Source organism: Lynx rufus, unplaced genomic scaffold (genome assembly GCF_022079265.1).
Source record: "Lynx rufus isolate CCGP_SWC_20201006 ecotype Redwood Valley unplaced genomic scaffold, mLynRuf1.p SCAF_8, whole genome shotgun sequence".
NCBI lineage: Eukaryota > Metazoa > Chordata > Mammalia > Carnivora > Felidae > Lynx > Lynx rufus.
Window position 1 is genome coordinate 132,226,726 of NW_025814896.1, and position 21,736 is coordinate 132,248,461.

At 49.6% G+C, this 21,736-nt stretch overlaps 1 protein-coding gene across 1 annotated transcript in view; it reads right to left on the reverse strand.

The window, feature by feature from the left end:
- Positions 1-19,552, reverse strand: part of LPIN1 (lipin 1) — a 76,429-nt gene extending 56,877 nt beyond the window's left edge. The window contains exon 1 of the mRNA XM_047068689.1: positions 19,492-19,552. The gene's annotated coding sequence lies outside the window, so the exon portion shown is untranslated. The remainder of the gene's footprint in view (positions 1-19,491) is intronic.
- Between the last annotated feature and the right edge of the window lie 2,184 nt (positions 19,553-21,736).

Consider the following 21,736-nt stretch of genomic DNA (forward strand, 5'->3'; position numbering starts at 1 on the left):
TCCTCCATATTTAAGAGTCTCTTCTGTTTTGCCCCTCTTCCTGTTTTTATATTATTTTTGTTTCCCTTCCCTTAGGTTCATCTGTTTTGTTCTCTTAAAGGGTTTTTTTTTACGGAAGCCTTATGCCCGAGGTGGGGCTCGAACTCATGACCCCGAGATCAAGAGTCGCAGGCTCTTCCAACTGAGCCAGCCAGGGCCAAGAACCCTGATATTTCTTCTAGGGAATCATTTTACCAAAAAAAAACAAAAACAAAAAAAAAACCCACCACCTCGATGTTCAATGTAGATTTTAACATGCAGGACTCACCAAGAGGGGTAAACCTCTAACTCTATAGCCAAGTGTAAGCAGCATGAACATTTTTGTACGATTTCTCTCACATGACCAGGTGCTCGAGTGATTCTCACAACAGCACCGTAGACACGAGGCCTTTTGGACAAGGAAACCTAAGGACAAGCAAAGGTGCAACGAGGCAAATGCCCAAGGTCACAGGCCTGGGTTCGGAGGCGACCTCTGATTTGGTTCTGTCAGCCCCCCTCCCTTCTCCCTGGCCCCTTCCGGCTTCATCACCCTCAGCCGTGGGCCCTGCTGGTCCCTGAGGGACAGGAGACCGCCTCCCTGGATTGAGGCCCCCAACCCGTGCCCCTGCCCCTGCTCACGCGGCCGGGGACCCACCGGCCAGCATGCCGTATTCCCAACAAACGGAATGCTCGTAACTAGATGGTACTCCCACATGTCGGCATCCCAGCTCCTCATCTGTGAGACGAGGACATCTGCCTGGGTGACCTGCGAGGTCCGAGGGCCTGAAGATAAAGCCTGAAAGGGCATCTTCAATAATTCAGACTAAATGGTGCTCTGCTCTCCCGTCCTCAAGAACAAAGCTTCCCTCCCCCGTGTCAGCGAGCAAACTCAAGGCTGTTGTGCAGAATCTGAAGATTTCGAAGGTGGCAGGACCCTGGGTTGTTATTCCGACACCTCGTTTGACAGAAAGAAGCCCAGACACGGAAGGTGACAGGCAGCGCTCCCCGTCTCCAAGAGACGGAGCGGGACCCCGACAGCCTGATTCCTGGTCCTGCGATCGTCCCTTCGTGCGTGGTGTAATTTTCCCACCACAAATAACCGGAAGTTACTTTGCTATCTTCAGCTACCCCTTCTATTTTTTTTTTTTTTTTATGAAGTTTATTGACAAATTGGTTTCCATACAACACCCAGTGCTCATCCCAAAAGGTGCCCTCCTCAATACCCATCACCCACCCGCCCCTCCGTCCCACCCCCCATCAACCCTCAGTTTGTTCTCAGTTTTTAACAGTCTCTTATGCTTTGGCTCTCTCCCACTCTAACGTCTTTTTTTTTTTTCTCCCTTCCCCTCCCCCATGGGTTCCTGTTGAGTTTCTCAGGATCCACATAAGAGTGAAACCATATGGTATCTGTCTTTCTCTGTATGGCTTATTTCACTTAGCATCACACTCTCCAGTTCCATCCACGTTGCTACAAAAGGCCATATTTCATTTTTTCTCATTGCCACGTAGTATTCCATTGTGTATATAAACCACAATTTCTTTATCCATTCATCAGTTGATGGACATTTAGGCTCTTTCCATAATTTGGCTATTGTTGAGAGTGCTGCTATGAACATTGGGGTACAAGTGCCCCTATGCATCAGTACTCCTGTATCCCTTGGGTAGATTCCTAGCAGTGCTATTGCTGGGTCATAGGGTAGGTCTATTTTTAATTTTCTGAGGAACCTCCACACTGTTTTCCAGAGCGGCTGCACCAATTTGCATTCCCACCAACAGTGCAAGAGGGTTCCCGTTTCTCCACATCCTCTCCAGCATCTATAGTCTCCTGATTTGTTCATTTTGGCCACTCTGACTGGCGTGAGGTGATACCTGAGTGTGGTTTTGATTTGTATTTCCCTGATAAGGAGCGACGCTGAACATCTTTTCATGTGCCTGTTGGCCATCTGGATGTCTTCTTTAGAGAAGTGTCTATTCATGTTTTCTGCCCATTTCTTCACTGGGTTATTTGTTTTTCGGGTGTGGAGTTTGGTGAGCTCTTTATAGATTTTAGATACTAGCCCTTTGTCCGATATGTCATTTGCAAATATCTTTTCCCATTCCGTTGGTTGTCTTTTAGTTTTGTTGGTTGTTTCCTTTGCTGTGCAGAAGCTTTTTATCTTCATAAGGTCCCAGTAATTCACTTTTGCTTTTAATTCCCTTGCCTTTGGGGATGTGTCGAGTAAGAGATTGCTACGGCTGAGGTCAGAGAGGTCTTTTCCTGCTTTCTCCTCTAAGGTTCTGATGGTTTCCTGTCTCACATTTAGGTCCTTTATCCATTTTGAGTTTATTTTTGTAAATGGTGTGAGAAAGTGGTCTAGTTTCAACCTTCTGCATGTTGCTGTCCAGTTCTCCCAGCACCATTTGTTAAAGAGGCTGTCTTTTTTCCATTGGATGTTCTTTCCTGCTTTGTCAAAGATGAGTTGGCCATATGTTTGTGGGTCTAGTTCTGGGGTTTCTATTCTATTCCATTGGTCTGTGTGTCTGTTTTTGTGCCAATACCATGCTGTCTTGATGATGACAGCTTTGTAGTAGAGGCTGAAGTCTGGGATTGTGATGCCTCCTGCTTTGGTCTTCTTCTTCAAAATTCCTTTGGCTATTCGGGGCCTTTTGTGGTTCCATATGAATTTTAGGATTGCTTGTTCTAGTTTCGAGAAGAATGCTGGTGCAATTTTGATTGGGATTGCATTGAATGTGTAGATAGCTTTGGGTAGTATTGACATTTTGACAATATTTATTTTTCCAATCCATGAGCAGGGAATGTCTTTCCATTTCTTTAAATCTTCTTCAATTACCTTCATAAGCTTTCTATAGTTTTCAGCATACAGATCCTTTACATCTTTGGTTAGATTTATTCCTAGGTATTTTATGCTTTTTGGTGCAATTGTGAATGGGATCAGTTTCTTTATTTGTCTTTCTGTTGCTTCATTGTTAGTGTATAAGAATGCAACTGATTTCTGTACATTGATTTTGTATCCTGCAACTTTGCTGAATTCATGTATCAGTTCTAGCAGACTTTTGGTGGAGTCTATCGGATTTTCCATGTATAATATCATGTCATCTGCAAAAAGCGAAAGCTTGACTTCATCTTTGCCAATTTTGATGCCTTTGATTTCCTTTTGTTGTCTGATTGCTGATGCTAGAACTTCCAGCACTATGTTAAATAACAACGGTGAGAGTGGGCATCCCTGTCGTGTTCCTGATCTCAGGGAAAAAGCTCTCAGTTTTTCCCCGTTGAGGATGATGTTAGCTGTGGGCTTTTCATAAATGGCTTTTATGATCTTTAAGTATGTTCCTTCTATCCCGACTTTCTCAAGGGTTTTTATTAAGAAAGGGTGCTGGATTTTATCAAAGGCCTTTTCTGCATCGATTGACAGGATCATATGGTTCTTCTCTTTTTTTTTGTTAATGTGATGTATCACGTTGATTGATTTGCGAATGTTGAACCAGCCCTGCATCCCAGGAATGAATCCCACTTGATCATGGTGAATAATTCTTTTTATATGCTGTTGAATTCGATTTGCTAGTATCTTATTGAGAATTTTGGCATCCATATTCATCAGGGATATTGGCCTGTAGTTCTCTTTTTTTACTGGGTCTCTGTCTGGTTTAGGAATCAAAGTAATACTGGCTTCATAGAATGAGTCTGGAAGTTTTCCTTCCCTTTCTATTTCTTGGAATAGCTTGAGAAGGATAGGTATTATCTCTGCTTTAAACGTCTGGTAGAACTCCCCTGGGAAGCCATCTGGTCCTGGACTCTTATTTGTTGGGAGATTTTTGATAACCGATTCAATTTCTTCGCTGGTTATGGGTCTGTTCAAGCTTTCTATTTCCTCCTGATTGAGTTTTGGAAGAGTGTGGGTGTTCAGGAATTTGTCCATTTCTTCCAGGTTGTCCAATTTGTTGGCATATAATTTTTCATAGTATTCCCTGATAATTGTTTGTATCTCTGAGGGATTGGTTGTAATAATTCCATTTTCATTCATGATTTTATCTAATTGGGTCATCTCCCTTTTCTTTTTGAGAAGCCTGGCTAGAGGTTTGTCAATTTTGTTTATTTTTTCAAAAAACCAACTCTTGGTTTCGTTGATCTGCTCTACAGTTTTTTTAGATTCTATATTGTTTATTTCTGCTCTGATCTTTATTATTTCTCTTCTTCTGCTGGGTTTAGGCTGCCTTTGCTGTTCTGCTTCTATTTCCTTTAGGTGTGCTGTTAGATTTTGTATTTGGGATTTTTCTTGTTTCTTGAGATAGGCCTGGATTGCGATGTATTTTCCTCTCAGGACTGCCTTCGCTGCGTCCCAAAGCGTTTGGATTGTTGTATTTTCATTTTCGTTTGTTTCCATATATTTTTTGATTTCTTCTCTAATTGCCTGGTTGACCCACTCATTCGTGAGTAGGGTGTTCTTTAACCTCCATGCTTTTGGAGGTTTTCCAGACTTTTTCCTGTGGTTGACTTCAAGCTTCATAGCATTGTGGTCTGAAAGTATGCATGGTATAATTTCAATTCTTGTAAACTTATGAAGGGCTGATTTGTGACCCAGTATATGATCTATCTTGGAGAATGTTCCATGTGCACTCGAGAAGAAAGTATATTCTGTTGCTTTGGGATGCAGAGTTCTAAATATATCTGTCAAGTCCATCTGATCCAGTGTCTCATTCAGGGCCCTTGTTTCTTTATTGACCGTGTGTCTAGATGATCTATCCATTTCTGTAAGTGGGGTGTTAAAGTCCCCAGCAATTACCACATTCTTATCAATAAGGTTGCTTATGTTTATGAGTAATTGTTTTATATATTTGGGGGCTCCGGTATTCGGCGCATAGACATTTATAATTGTTAGCTCTTCCTGATGGATAGACCCTGTAACTATTATATAATGTCCTTCTTCATCTCTTGTTACAGCCTTTAATTTAAAGTCTAGTTTGTCTGATATAAGTATGGCTACTCCAGCTTTCTTCTGGCTTCCAGTAGCATGATAAATAGTTCTCCATCCCCTCACTCTGAATCTAAAGGTGTCCTCAGGTCTAAAATGAGTCTCTTGTAGACAGCAAATAGATGGGTCTTGTTTTTTTATCCATTCTGATACCCTATGTCTTTTGGTTGGCGCATTTAATCCATTTACATTCAGTGTTATTATAGAAAGATACGGGTTTAGAGTCATTGTGATGTCTGTATGTTTTATGCTTGTAGTGATGTCTCTGGTACTTTGTCTCACAGGGTCCCCCTTAGGATCTCTTGTAGGGCTGGTTTAGTGGTGACAAATTCCTTCAGTTTTTGTTTGTTTGGGAAGACCTTTATCTCTCCTTCTATTCTAAATGACAGACTTGCTGGATAAAGGATTCTTGGCTGCATATTTTTGCTGTCTAGCACCCTGAAAATCTCGTGCCAATTCTTTCTGGCCTGCCAAGTTTCAAAAGAGAGATCAGTCACGAGTCTTATAGGTCTCCCTTTATATGTGAGGGCACGTTTACCCCTTGCTGCTTTCAGAATTTTCTCTTTATCCTTGTATTTTGCCAGTTTCACTATGATATGTCGTGCAGAAGATCGATTCAAGTTACGTCTGAAGGGAGTTCTCTGTGCCTCTTGGATTTCAATGCCTTTTTCCTTCCCCAGTTCAGGGAAGTTCTCAGCTATGATTTCTTCAAGTACCCCTTCAGCACCTTTCCCTCTCTCTTCCTCCTCTGGGATACCAATTATGCGTAAATTATTTCTTTTTAGTGTATCACTTAGTTCTCTAATTTTCCCCTCATACTCCTGGATTTTTTTATCTCTCTTTTTCTCAGCTTCCTCTTTTTCCATAACTTTATCTTCTAATTCACCTATTCTCTCCTCTGCCTCTTCCATCCGAGCTGTGGTGGTTTGCATTTTGTTTTCCATTTCCTTTAAAGCGTTTTTCAGCTCCTCGTGCCTGTTCATTAGTCCCCTGATGTCTGTAGCAAGAGATTCTCTGCTGTCCTGTATGCTGTTTTCCAGCCCAGCGATTAATTTTATGACTATTATTCTAAATTCACTTTCTGTTATATTATTTAAATCCTTTTTGATCAGCTCATTAGCTGTTGTTATTTCCTGGAGATTCTTCTGGGGGGAATTCTTCCGCTTGGTCATTTTGGATAGTCCCTGGTGTGGTGAGGGCCTGCAGGGCACTTCCCCTGTGCTGTGGTGTATAACTGGAGTTGGTGGGCGGGGCCGCAGTCCGACCTGATGTCTGCCCCCAGCCCACCGCTGGGGCCACAGTCAGACTGGTGTGTGCCTTCTCTTCCCCTCTCCTAGGGGCGGGATTCACTGTGGGGTGGCGTGGCCCGTCTGGGCTACTTGCACACTGCCAGGCTTGTGATGCTGGGGATCTGGCGTATTAGCTGGGGTGGGAAGGCAAGGTGCACGGCGGCAGGGGGGGCAGGCTTAGCTCGCTTCTCCTTAGGTGATCCACTTCAGGAGGGGCCCTGTGCAGCCGGAGGGAGTCAGATTGCTGCCGGAGGTTTGGCTCCGCAGAAGCACAGAGTTGGGTGTTCGCGCGGAGCGAGCAATTTCCCTGGCCGGAGCCGGTTCCCTTTGGGATTTTGGCTGGGGGATGGGCGGGGGAGATGGCGCTGGAGAGCGCCTTTGTTCCCCGCCAAACTGAGCTCTGTCGTCCGGGGGCTCCGCAGCTCACCCTCCCTTTGTCCTCCAGCCTTCCTGCTTTCTGAGCAGAGCTGTTAACTTATGACCTCCCAGACGCTAAGTCGCGCTTGCTGTCGGAACACAGTCCGTCAGGCCCCTCCGCTTTTGCAAGCCGGACTCGGGGGCTCTGCTTGGCCGGCGAGCCGCCCCTCCGCCCCGGCTCCCTCCCGCCAGTCCGTGGAGCGCGCACCGCCTCGCCGCCCTTCCTACCCTCTTCTGTGGGCCTCTCGTCTGCACTTGGGTCCGGTGACTCTGTTCTGCTAATCCTCTGGCGGTTTTCTGGGTTATTTAGGCAGGTGTAGGTGGAATCTAAGTGATCAGCAGGACGCGCGGTGAGCCCAGCGTCCTCCTACGCCGCCATCTTCCTAGTATCTCCTACCCCTTCTATTGAATAACGTATTTGCAGATCGGAAAATATCTCCATTTGGAAGCAGGGAGCCTGTTCCATAATTCTTAGCAAATGACAGGATCGTGGCCCCACCTGGCAATATGCTCCTCGGTGTCTACAGGGACTGTCTTAACTAACCACGGAGAATCTTTTAGGAAGGGGACTGCTTGGATGAATACTATCTGAAACACGGGAAAAACACGGGTTGGCAAGGCTGGGAAGAAACTGGAATCTATGTGTGTTGTTGGTCAGAATGCGAAACGGTGCGGCGCTGTGTATGGAACAGTACAGAACACAGTTCCTCGGAAAATTAAAAACAGAATTCCCATATGACCCCGCCATTCCACTTCTACGTATAGATCCCCAAAAACCAAAAGCAGGGTCTCAAAGAGATTCTTGCACACCCACGTTCCCAGACGCGTTATCTCAATGGTTCCACGAGGTGGAAACCACCCAAGTGTCCCTTGATGGATGATGAACAGATAAACAAGATGTGGTGTATACATCCAATGGGGTATTAGCCTTAGAAAGGAAGGCAATTCTGATACTTGCTACAACGTGGATACACCTTGAGGACATCACGCTAAGTGAAATAAGCCAATCACAAAAGGGCAAATGCCTTATGTACGATTCCACCCACATAAAGTCCCTAGAGCACGGAAATCCCTAGAAACAGGAAGTAGAAGAGTGATTATTACCCTCGGCCTCAGGGAGGAGGGAAGGGGAGTTAGTAAGAAACAAAAGCTGGAGGTGGAGGGAGGGATGGACGCGCCAACAGGGTGAAAGTCCTTATATGAAGGTTCTGAACTGCATACCTGCAAATGGCTGAGACAGTCCCGTTTTCTGTGACGTGTACGTCACCACAATTTTAAAAGGGGGTGAGCAAGAACACTGTACCAACCAGAAGTCATTTCAGGAAGATGAATAATGTTTGCCTGGACCCAGGAGGCACGGGACAGCCTTTCAGGGGAGGAGGGGGGCACCTGGTTCACCCCCAGCTTCTGCTTGGCTGAGTGAGGGGTGCAGGCAAGTCGGGGGGCGGGGGGGGGGGGGTCCATGGCTCTTTATCTCTCCTCTTCCAGGATTTCCTCTAAATAAGCGCTGGGCAAATACTGGGAGAACCCAAGAACAGACGAGCTGGACGCCAATCTCACTTCCTCGGATCTGTTCAAAGTGAAAGGGCTCAAGGAAGAAGGTAATCTGATTTCCCTCAAGATAGGAAGCCAGACCAGCCAGCCTGAGATGGACTCCGTCCCTTCACCGGCTCGTCAATCTCATTACCGTGCTCCTTCCCCATGGTCACTACCACTCCGGGTCGGGCAGTGAGGGGAATGTTTTGAAGAACAAAGCATCTTAACTACCTCAAGCATAACCGAAGTACCACCTGTAAAAACACAAAACAAAATGCTTACGCATGCAGTGGGACAGAGGGGCACGCTGGAGACACCTGCTCCTTACTCACCCCATACCGAATCCCTGTGAAGTCTAGTGGTTTTCATCTCAAAACTCGGCAAATGGCTGCTTCACCCGACAGGGCTTCGTGTATCACGTGAAACAGGATCCCACAGCCTATTTCAGTGGTATTTTGAGGAGACATAAGCCAAACCCCACATAAACATCGTCTGGCCAAACGAGGGTTCTCCAGACTCTACTGTGGGTTTTCGGAGGTTGAGAAACATATAAGATGTCATACACATAAATGTATAAATACATATAAATACATATTAAATGTTATTTGTATATTTTATATTTATATATATTTTATATATATGTATATATTTTATATATATATGCGTGTGTGTATATATATATACACATATATATATTTTATTCATGTATTTATTTATTTTTTCAACGTTTATTTATTTTTGGGACAGAGAGAGACAGAGCATGAATGGGGGAGGGGCAGAGAGAGAGGGAGACACAGAATCGGAAACAGGCTCCAGGCTCCGAGCCATCAGCCCAGAGCCTGACGCGGGGCTCGAACTCCCGGACCGCGAGATCGTGACCTGGCTGAAGTCGGACGCTTAACCGACTGCGCCACCCAGGCGCCCCTATTTTTTTTTTTTTTTTTTAAACAGGGCATCTTCTAGCTTTCCAGAAGATATTCTGAGGCTATGACATCTTATGGGAATAACGTCTTTCCAGACGGTTTTCCCTAAATTAGAAACTACTGTGGTACTTATATTAGAGCCAAACAGATAAAACACAAAATCCAAAAGCATAGGGGCGCCTGGGTGGCTCAGTCGGTTGAGCGTCCGACTTCGGCTCAGGACATGATCTCACGGCTCATGGGTTCGAGCCCCGCGTCGGGCTCTGTGCTGACAGCTCAGAGCCTGGAGCCGGCTTCGGATTCTGTGTCTCCAGCTCTCTCTGCCCCTCCCCTGCTCACATTTGGTGTCTCTATCTCAAAAATGAATAAACATTAAAAAAAATTAAAACGAAAAGACAGAAAAAAAAAAACAACAATGGGTAACACCAGTTACCCCACTTCTGATGCAGAACCCAGGGCACCAGGTGGGTGAGACGCTCAGAGTAGCACGGTCAGCAGCAGAGTGAGGGCGGGAGCCCAAGTGGAACCCCGAGACTCCCCTGCTCTCCTCCACGCAGTGCTGCTTCCCAATCTCGGTGCATGAAACCGGTATAAATGGGTGAGGCCCAGTTAAAGAAAATCGGCCGCGTGGCTTTAGAAAAACAGATCTAAATGTCACGTAATATTCAGCCCCGGTGGACAGGGTACCCAGTGCTGTATAGACGATCATAGATCGCAATTAAAGTCAGAATTACGGGCAGGACTTTCCAGAGCCGGGGGGCACAATCCGTGAGACCAGGCTTCTAAGGAAACTGGCTCATTAGAGGGACTGAGCTCACCATCAGTGGTGGTCTCACCAAAGAGTCTAAAACCACCATGTGGCAAAAACGTTGTGGAGAGAATTCAAGAATTTGATGGGGCTCTAACCTGATGATTCTGTGACCTGCTCGCGGCAACACCATGAAATCAAGTCTTCACTCCAAGCAAGTAACCAAGGGTTGGTGGGGGTAGGGGTTTGGGTTGTTTTTGTTTGTTTGTTTTGTCCCATCACAAAAACATTCCACCAGGGCAGATCACCTCTGCAGCAGCCTGACAACCCTGGGAATGAGGGGGAAAGTGCTAAAATTTACAAACAAGAAGAAATAAAGAATGAGAATTGTTGGCTCCCAGGTACATAAACTTCATGAAGACAATGCTGCAAACAAAATTCATTGCAAATGCATTCAAATAACAGGCTCTTAAGACATTTCTTGTCCACAAACAGGCCATGACACAGGAAGGAGAAGAGTCTGAAAAACAAGGGCACTTGGGTGGCTCAATCAGTTGAGCGTTCGACTCCTGATTTCGGCTCAGGTCAGGATCTCACGGTTCCTGGGATCGAGCCCCGCGTAGGGCTCCACGTGGAGCATGGGGCCTGCTTGGGATTCTCTCTCTCCCCCGCTGCCCCTGTCTTGCTCGCATTCTCTCTCTCTCTCTCTCTCTCTCTCTCTCTCTCTCTCAAATTAAAAAAAAAAGAAAAAGTCTGAGAAATAGGAACTGCACAAAATATAGGGTCAGATGGTCGGACTTGACTGTCCTCCTGCAAAATTTGTGAGCTCTGTGCTTGGGAGCAAGGTATTAACACCACATCTCTGATGGAACCTCACCATCATGAGCATGAAACAAGATAACTTAGGAAAACCCTCTGCCATTAGAGGACAGGTGGCAAACGTGACTCACTGTCACGACCTCCCTGAGTAAGTCACTAGACCAGTCAGACTCTGCGGTTGGCTCTCAATGGGGTATTTTCGCCATTCACACCCTCTTCAGCTACCTCATCTCAGGGTCTCCTGGGAGGTAAATTCTAAGCCTTCCCCCACGGCCCTCAAGGACTAGAAGGTCAAAACACCTTTCTTTCTGTCGGAAGACTTCTCTAGCATTTTCCCCCACAGAATGATTCATCATTTCCTGGCACCAGCCTGCCCCTGACCCACTGCCCGTGCACACAGGCCAAACACGCATCGTCGTGGCAGGTGCCCAAGGAACACCTGTGGAATCTGGCTTTACGGTACATCCGGGAGCTTCGTGACTGGGAACCGACCCAGCATCAGCCTGGGGTGAAGCCTCGGGCTCCTGTTCCTCTGAGCAGCAGCAGGTTCTACCCACACACAGAACTGCTGCTCTCAAGGGCCAACGGACACTGACAATTTAATCAGCCCCCAGCCTGCCAGCTACTTTGGCCAAAGGAGAACCACCTGAGAGGCTCCTAAATACCCAGAATTTACTGGCAACACCAGGCAAAGACAGTACAGCAGTGAACCAGCGTGGCACAAACCACAGTCCATTGTCACCTACCATGAAGGTTGGTACGCTGTCCAGACGGTGATAATAACAGAGTTTAAACTACGTATCCCTTCCTCCCAATGGTGCGAAACACAGTTTTCCCATCTCGCAGAGAAGGAAACTGAACTGTGGAGTTTATGTGTGTAAGTTGCTCTGGGTCCCGATGCAGGTAAGGGGCGGAAGGAGCATTCGAATCCAGGAGAAGTCTGTATCCGACTTTGGGACCACCCTACAAACCTCCCAAAACACTGGACAGTCGTATCTCTGTACAGAGACGCACACGCAGACTTCAAGGGACATACGCAGGAAGCTGTAAGGCGCAGTAGATGCAAATATGATCTTGGGCATATTTGTCCCTTCGCCAATGGTGAGGCCAGAGCTCCCCACGGCGGTCCATCCTAGTAGGTCACTGCCTTCTCCTAAGCTGGTGCCCGGTTGGGAGACTGGTCTGCTTGTTCCACAGATACACCTGTGCTTCCCAGTCGGTCCAGGAGCAGCAGGCCAGCCTCACCCTCTGCCATGTCCCGGGGCGGTGGCGGGGGTGGGGGGCACACAGGTGAAGCGGGAGCCCAGAAAGGGGCTCCTTCCGTTTGAGTTCAAGGAGAAAAAGGGCAAGATTTTACTGGTCAAGTCTGAATACCCACGGATAAAATCGCCCCCTCCTCCTTTTATCCTGATCCTTAAATGTCAGAAAGGTGTCTCTGAGGACAGGTGAGTGACCAACCAATACCGCCCCCCCCCCCACACACACACACACGGATCATTCCTCCTGTCACAAGGCAGAGAGGACACAGATGCTCGCCGTGTACCTGGCTCTGGGTTTGACACCAGGTAAGATTAAGCCCTGTCCTTGAGAAGCTGGAAGTCCTTTTCTTTTTTTTTTTTGAAGTTTATTTGCTCTCCAAATGTGAGCATGTGTGTGAGCAGGAAAGGGGCAGAGAGAGAGAGAATCCCAAGCAGGCTCCACACTGTCAGCACCATGGGGCTCGAACCCACAAACCGTGAGATCATGACCTGAGCCGAAACCAAGAGTTGGACGCTTAACCGACTGAGCCACCCGGGGAACCCCAAGAAGCTGGAAGTCTTAGATCTTAATTGGCTCAGTAATTAACAACTGAATATGGATGCCCATTTAGGACTTTTCTGAAAACTGCAGAATTTGCCTTGGAGAGTGAGCACCCTTGTGTAGTATTTAAGTCATGTGGCTTTTAGTTAGGAATGCGGTTCCTTAAAGATACAGTCAAATCTGCTTCCCTGGGGCTCTCTCCCCCACAGGTCCTTGAAGCCTGGGGATGTCTCATTCTTCATTGTCCTGGTTGTCCTGAGGCCATGTGAGGACAGCTACGTGACTACCCCCCTGCACCCCCTGCACCTAACAGGCGAGGAAGGTGCTGTCAGCACCCCAGCCGGGTCTCAGAGGAGTCGGGGGGCCTCCATTCACCACCCGGGCTGTTCTCTGAGCACATTCTGTCTCCGTGTCCAGAATCCAAACCTGACCAGCTCGTTGTGAAAACACAAACATTGTGCTGCAGCTGGGGCTGCCCAAGATCACACTCACCTGGGAGGTTAGGAGCTGAGGGCGCATTTTCACCCAAAGCATTAAAAAAAGGGGGGAAGGGGCGCCTGGGTGGCGCAGTCGGTTAAGCGTCCGACTTCAGCCAGGTCACGATCTCGCGGTCCGTGAGTTCAAGCCCCGCATCGGGCTGTGTGCTGACAGCTCGGAGCCTGGAGCCTGTTTCCGATTCTGTGTCTCCCTCTCTCTCTGCCCCTCCCCCGTTCATGCTCTGTCTCTCTGTCTCAAAAATAAGTAAACATTAAAAAAAATCAAAAAAAAAAAAAAAAGAGGCAGAGAAAAGAATACCAGCCCCAAGGTCGAGATCCGTATGTTTCACCCCTGCCCCACCACACTGGCAGCACTCTCCACGGCCAACCTCTTCCCTCCTTGCCAGTTCTGGACTGAGCATGGCACTGCGAGAAGCTTCTTGAACAAGCGTCAAGTCCTGTGTGTGTCCATACCGATGAAAGGCGAATCGGGGCCTTTACTGGCATGCCGGCGTCCGTCAGGAAACACTCCCCGCCACAGAAAGAAAATTCGCCAGAAAAGCTGGAGATGCTTCTAAAAAGCTTGCAGGTCGGACCACGAGTACCTGCTGACAAAAGTGATGAGGCGGAAAAGCCAGCTGGCCCGAGCGTCCCCCCACCAGGACCCTTCCTGAATTAAGGCAGATCACACGGAGCCCTCGATCATCACAGCTCAGCTGCAGGACCAGAGGGAGGGGAGAGCCGGCTCCCAGGCGATCCCACGGGAAGGAGGGCGCAGCGGGAGGGGCAGGTGTGCGGAGCGTGTCTGGACTGAGGGTGCTGATACCCTGCAGGAAATAGAGCAAAGGCCCGGGAAGTTTTCTCCTCCTTCGATGCCCCCCCCCACGGGCAGGTGCGCCCCCCACTGGAGCTACTCTGTACAATTCCTGGCACGCAACAGATGCCCATAAGCATCAGTCAGCCCGTCTCACGTGGTTCCAGAAAAGCAGCCGTTGGCTAACGCGTGGTCAGCAGGAGGTCTCGGAACTTCTTGCCTAGTTATTACATCAGGAAAATCAACGTTTCACCCACAATCGACAGAATCTTTCTCCGGACCGCACAACTTTGCCAAGACACTCTGCTTTCTTGGAACGTCTGCCAAAATGCAAAACCCCTGGCCACACCCGTTCATAACCACCCATCTCTAGAATCTTAATGTCCGTTGAAGGTGGCCTCATGCTAACTGTATAGAAAAACAAATGGACAAAATACAGAGAGGGTTCACAGAGAAAGAGATCCGTCTGGTCAATGACACATGAGAAGATACTCAACCCCATTCATGATTTAAGATACGCAAAGGAGGTCTTTCAGATGGTATAAAATTCGAGCATTTCGTAAAAACCCCAGGGTTGGTGAGAGCAGGGGAAACCAAGTGATCACCGACTGCTGGTGGGTAATAAGCGGGGTGAACACTGGGGCCCCATCTGTCATTTTATGCACATACTTCCCCAGCAACCCTACTTCTGTAAGGTCCATGTACCAAACAGTCATGGCAGTGTTGACTGTTATCCAGAAAATTAGAAACCACTTAAACATCTCTAGGACTCTGGTTAAATAAACCATGTATCAGAAGATCATTACAATTGCTTAAAAAAAAAAAAAAAAAAACCACACACATGCACACACAAAGGGAGCAGTTCCCCAAATACTAACATGAAAAGGTATAAACTGAGTGAAAGAGGACAAAAACATTTATAACATGAATCCGCTTTTTTAAGAATTACATTCCTACATATTCTGAGATGCACACAACAAAAGAAACTCTGGATGGATTTGCACACCAAATAAGGTTCACAGGCTCACCTCTGGGGGGTGTTCTCTAAACGCATAGGTATTACTTTGACGTTAATTCTTAATGACGTCAGAGAACTGGGTGAGGGATGGAAAAGCCTGGCCCACTCAATGTCAGGGTCTCCCAGTCAGTGAACCTGCTGAGACATGAGGGGGGGGGGGGGCGCTGCTTTGGTCAGAAAGGTCAAAGGGCGACCACTCAGCTCCTCCTCCCCAGCTGGGATTTTGCAACACCCGGATCTTATAATTCCATGTGATGAGTGTTCGCGGGTCCTTGCCAAGGAGCACAAAAGGCCCAGACAGTAGGGGACGGGGACATCTAAACTACAGGGCGGCCCATGTGCCGGGCAAGACAGCTCCAGGCGTAGACCCTGATCCTCTGGCTCTTAACCATTCGACTCACTGACCAAGCACGGGGCTCGCATCCTCTCCTGACGCACCTCCAAATGCTCTCCGTCTACATCTGTGTGTTGGTCAAAAAGGACGTCCTGCCTTTGCGACTTCTATTCCTGTAGGACACCCACCCACTCCACCCCAGCAGTTCAGGAAGGGCTAAGTATCACCTGACATTCAAATGTGCTGTCGACAGCTCAGGGGATAAGAATGCAGGCTTCCTGGAGGCAGGTGCTTGGTGTCAGTTAGATCCTGGGTCCTACTAACCTGTGCCCACGGGCCAATTACTAACCTCTCTGCCAGCCTCAGTTTCGTATCTGTAAAAAGGGACTGACGTCGTCTGCCTCACGGGATTAGTCGTCCTCGGTACACGTTAAAGTACTTTGCAAAGCGCATACACCAAATGAAAGCCAGGCGCTAATCCTGTGGCCACAAAGGATTCCTGGACTCTGAATTAAGGCTCATGCCTTAACGATTTACATCGCACCTTCCCAAAAAAGACGGGGCCAAAGAATGTGGTAGATTAAGATCCACACAGATCTATTAGAAGGGTATTACTCTCGGGTGGTAGTACACTTCTGTCTGTCCACAACTCTGAGCACAAAGGCAACCCCAGGGTTGGGCAGCAGCATTCTGCGATTAGGTAGAATTCACTGGCAAGAATCCTCGGCAAGAGCAGTGGCCAAGGAGAACGTCTCGTTGGACGGTTGTGCCCTGTTATCCCATGATCTTTACTGACTGGATCCTGTCGTTTGAAAACCAAAGGGTATGCCTAGGGAGAGCCAGGAATGCAGACAAAGATTTCACCAAAAAAGAGAAAGTACACGTATCCAAGGAGAGGGAGGGACCTTCGGGAACAAGGCGCACGGTATAAATGTGCTCACGGTGTCCCAGAAGCAGCCAGCAAATAGGCGTGTCTTGATCATAGGGTCTGTGGTCGGCTTTGTGAGCAATGCAGAGTACCTCACACTAGGGGAGCAAACAGTTGACACAGAGCCACGACCGTTCTAACCGCCTGTTGCTTTGTTCTGGAAACCCCAGCATTCAGTACCAGCAAAAAGTTCTAACTTGTCGGAAGAATCACAAAACTTGGTCGGTGGGTTGAGAGACGTGGCCATGATCACCGTCATGAAAAGCTCCCTGCTCCTCTCCAGATTGGGCCGGCCTGCTCCCTTCCTTCCTCCCCACGTCTCAGCGGGGGCAGTGCACAAGCACGGCCACCCTGGGCCATCCTCCCTGCCCCCCAAGCAGGGACTTCTGTGGGCCAGGAGGAAGCCAGTGCTGGGTGGTGCGGTCCCTCCCCCACACACACAACCACACCCACACCCCCATCTTCCCTCTCTCCACTGGACCGCATAATCTCTCTCTCTCTCTCTCTCTCACACACACACACACACACACACACACACACACACACACACCCCACAGCTAAAACAAGTTCCACAGAACAGTATCTATCTTCTTTTCTGTCCTACTTCACTTTTTTTCAATGTCTGTGGGCCACCGAAACTGATTTTTAGGACCAGTGGGTCACCAACGGTGCTGTGACAAATACTGGCCTATGCCCAGACCCAGAGCTCTGGGGAGGCAGAAGCTCTTCTTCACAACACCCCAGCTGCACACAGCCCAGCCCCAGCCCAGGCTCACTTCTCATTTGCTGAATAAAAGGTGGGGAGGGGGAGAGGGGAGGGAAGAGGAAGAGGCGCCCAGGGAAGTGCAGGGGACGCAGGAAGGAGGGGCCCGGCCAAGGGCACATCTGGAGGCTGGGGCTGCCTTCAGGGCCCTGGTGCCCCCCTCGTCAAGGGGCCTGGGCCCTGGTGTCCCAGGAACTGGACCCTGGACCGGCTGCCAGGTGCAAAAGTAGACGCTGGGCCCCTCACTCACCAGACCTTCCACTCACAGCTTAGAAAGCTCCCGTTTCAGAAATGGCCAGCAAATGGGCCCTTGGAGGCTGCCAGAAATTAAGAATTAAGTTAGGTTGGGGCGGCTGGGTGGCTCAGTCGCTTAAGCATCCAACTTCAGCTCAAGTCACGATCTCGCAGTTGGGGTTCGTGAGTTCGAGCCCCACGTCGGGCTCTGGGCTGACGGCTCAGAGCCTGGAGCCTGCTTCAGATTCTGTGTCTCCCTCGCTCTCTGCCCCTCCCCCCTTCTCAAAAATAAATAAACCTGGGGTGCCTGGGTGGCTCAGTCGGTTAAGCGTCCGACTTCAGCTCAGGTCACAATCTCGCGGTCCGTGAGTTCGAGCCCCGCGTCGGGCTCTGTGCTGACAGCTCAGAGCCTGGAGCCTGTTTCAGATTCCGTGTCTCCCTCTCTCTCTGCCCCTCCCCCGTTCATGCTCTGTCTCTCTCTGGCTCAAAAATAAATAAACTTAAAAAAAAATTAAAAAAAAAATAAATAAACCTTAAAAAAAAAAGAATTAAGTTAAGCTTTGCCCGAATTGTTTCACAAATTCCATTCTGATTTTAAGGGAGTGGGCTTACGCCATAATAAACCAGGTCAGGGTTCAAGAGCACGTAGAATGTGACTTCACCCTTCCCAGGGGGCTCGCCCCAGTGCTGACAGTGCACCGCGGATCCACCTGGACCTCGTGTGTGCCTCATCAGTACCTCAACAGCCCCAAACTCTTCTGCCCTGGTCATGCGGAGGTGCAAACAGGTCAAGGCACTAGCCTCAGTGTCCCAGTTGGACTGCGGCCTTCTCGGTGTTTCTCCAAAGTGATCCAAAAGTGGCCCCAAATGATGCAACCCCCGCCCGCCCCACCAGGTCTCCCCCGGAAAAAGCTCCCTACGACCCTCCCCTGTCCCCATCTGAATGCTGGCCCAAATCAGTCTGTCCCCTGTGGGTTCAGGGGCCCAGAACCCAGAAGACAGAGGCCAAGAACCCAGGGGCCTTGAACCCAGAAGACAGAGAAGCCAGGAGACGCCAACTCACAATAGGAGAGGGGTGGCCGAGGGGGGGGGGGGGGCCCAGAGGCCAGCATCGGGCACAAGTGTCTCAACCCTACAAACAGCCCTCAGGGGCCTGGCTCCCCTCCCCAACACCACACCGCCTTACATCCAAACAGTAATAAAAGCTCCAAAACACACATCCATAAGCAAATGTGCTTGATAAGGGTACAAATGTTGACAAATATGAAGAACTATCAAAATACAGAACTGTAAAACAAACAGATCTTCCAACATGGGGTAAAAAAGGAAAAAAAAAAAACAACTGTGTGTTTAATTTCTCAATTACTATCCATTCCTCACTTACTTTTATTCCTAAGACCCAAATTATAGAACAAAAGATAAACTGTAAATTTCACATGCATCATGCCATTTCTCTGATTTAAAAAAAAAAAAAAAACTTTCACAAGCTCATCTTTTCCAAGATACTTCCTACTATCCTGGGGAAACCATTAGGTTCTAAAAACTGTCCGAGTTAATCCATTGTTTTTAATTCAAGTTTCCTGTTTGGTGGTCAAACACCGGGTTGACATCTGGTTTCTTCAGCGACTACTCTGCACATAAATTACGTGCCAGCTGTCTACGCTCTAGCCTATGGCACTTAGAGTTATGTCTAAGCCACTACTTTGCATGCTACATGTTCCTGGCCTTCCCCAAAATAAAATTATTCGCAGGGGCATGTGATAGAGCCGACTGGGCCTAGCACCCATAGGCTGCAGGAAAGATGCACAGAGGCCGGGCAGCGGAGGAACCAAACTGTAATCCGAGAACCAGATTCCAGCCCCGTTCAACCTGCCGCCTAGCAGCTGTGTGACCTTGGGCACGTAGGTCAACTTCCCTGAGCCTCAGTTTCCTCAACTGCAGAGCAAGAATCCGAAGCCCCAGGGGACATTTTCGTAAAAGTTCCGGGCGCACGGCAGGGCTGCCCACTACACGGATGGAACCCACCCGTCCTCGCTGGACAGAGCGAGGTCCGGCCGCCCCTGGGGTCCGCCAGGCGGGTCAAGGTCAGCCCTGCGGGCGACCCAAAGGGAAGGCCCGAGGGATGCTCGCGAGGCCGCCGGGCCCCGGGCCTGTTTCTCCGCCTCTCTCCCCGAACCACGTCCCCCAGAAAGGGCCGCGGGGACCGAGCACGGACCTCCGGCGTCGGGTCACCACCGTCCCCCGGCCGGCTCCGGCGTCGCCGCGCGCGCCCACTCTCCGCCGGGCTCCGCCCCGCCCGGCCCGGCCGGCCGAGGCTGCGGCCCCTCCCGGTAGCGGCCCGAGCTCCTCCGAGGCTCGGCCTGGGGCCGGGCGAGCGGCGGGCGGCGCGGAGGCGTCTACTCACCTTGCGGCGCCCGCGCGCGTGGCCTTCTTTGTATGCAAACACTCTCTGTCCGCCGCGCGCTCGCTGTCACCGAGGACTGCCCGCGGCGGCGGGGGCGGGACGAGGGGCGGGACGAGGGGCGGGGCTGGGGCGGAGCGAGGGACGGGGCGGGGCGAACGGGGCCGCGCGAGGGCCCTCGTGACGCGCGAGCGGCTCTGCTGCTTTCAGGGCCCCTCTGGCCTCAGGGATCCGAGCCTCCTCCCTCGGATGAAGGCTGGGACCCGCCAGCCCCTCCTGCGCCGCCCACCTTAGCTTTCCTGTGGGCACGGCGCTTTAGGCCACGTTTCTGATGATCCTCCCCAAAGCCACAGTCCCATATTTTAATTCACCAGGGTAGACTGACCTGTTCCCCAAGCCTCGGAATTCAGGGGGCGTGCATCAGCTGTCGCGGTAGCCGGGTAAAGCGCTCCAAAAACCTCCAGGGCCTAGCGGCTGCCATCTCGGACCTACTCTTTCAGCAAGTCCCTTAACTGTTCTGACCCAGAACCTTAGTTTCTACAACCATATCGCGGCAGTCAGCCTTACTGCCCATACTGCAATTTACACTTAGCTCTTCAACCTAAGTTCACCTTCATCCTTTCTCCGAATGAACAAGCACCCCTGCTGCGTCCATGCACTAAGCATACTTGTCAAGCTCTGTTCCAAACACCGTGAAATGTTGCTCAGAACAAGAGACAGGACACTGCCCCTTTGGAACTTCCATTCTCCAACAAGGAGACAAAGCAAGGAACAAATAATGAAAAAAAAATAAATAATCGGGTGGCAAAAAGAGGTAGATCAGATGATCACAGGCTGGCTCACTTAAACAGAAATCGTAAATGACAAGAAAACACCGGAGTCCTACAAAGATGTGGAGGCAGAGCTTTCTAGAGATCAGAAGCAGCAAGTGCAAAGGTCCTGAGGCAGCCCTCTGTGAGAGGCTGGAGGGATAGCAGAGACCAAACATTTAGGATTTAGTTGCCCAACTAAGAAGTTTAGATAGTCCAAGAAGGGCTTTAAACCTGTGAATTATATGATCTAATCTACATTTTTTAAAACCGCTTCTCTGCTCTATGGAAAATAGAGTGTAGAGGACCAGAGTAGAAGCGGGCACACTACTACAGGAAACCAGAGGAGATGATGTGGCTCAGACTGATGCGAGGGGTGGGGTGGTTAGGAGAAGTGGAAAGACTTCAAATGTATTTGGGAGGTAAAACTCGTGGACCCACCGATGTATGGGTGGGATGGGTGTGGCAAGTCAAGGGTGAAATCCCCATTTGGGTCTTGAACAACCGAGGGATGATGCTGCTTTTCACTGAGGTGCAGAAGGAAGAAGCAGCAGCAGCCTTGGGAGGAAATTCAGGGCTGCGCTTTTGGCCACTCGAAGCTTGAGATGCTTTTCAGCCATCGCAGGGGAGATGTCGGGAAGGCATCACTGCAGAAGTCAGGCTGGCTCTAGAAGGAAGATGGGGTCCTCTGCCCTGGAAGCTTTGCCCAGGTGATGTGTCTTCTTCCAGCTGGCCACCTGTGGATACATTCTTGCTGGCCTTCGGGGGGACTCCCATCTAGGCAGCCTGTCCCCAGGAAAGCAGGTGAGCCCTTGCCATGGGCATTTGGGAGGAGGGGGCTACGAAGGGGATCACTGATTACAGATGAGATTCCTCCACAGGGATGTGTTTCGGAGACGGCGGTTCGGAATGCACACCGCGGCAGGCAGACCCCCAGGAGGAAGCATTCTTATACTCCCCACCCTCCCAGAGCTTCTGGCCTTGGGGTCAAGAAGCAAGGCTACTTGGAAAGGCTTTCTGGAAGGAAGGTCCAACTCCAAGCCACTTCAGTGAAGAGCTTGCTTAAAATAAATCTTGAATTATTAAAATTTAGAGGCTTAGAGGTCTGAAAGCATAACAAAATCGAGTCCAAAGCACTCATTTTGCAAATGAGGAACTTGGAGGCAGAGTGGGGTTGGGGCTCACCCTAAGTCACCCCAAGTGAGCCCTGGAACTTCCCCTGCTATTCCCATTACTGCCACAACATCTAAACAGCCAAATGCCTAAGGGGGGAGTCTTCTCAGACAAGCCCTCCAGAAGAGAGGATTACACGCACTGGATCCCATTTCACGGTTCACTTTGCAATCCTGCCCTGTCTGGAGTCCCCCTGGGAGGGCCCTTGCTGTGTTGTCAGCTCCTGGGGCTGGTGACCCAGCTGTGACTCAGCCAGGAGAGCTGAG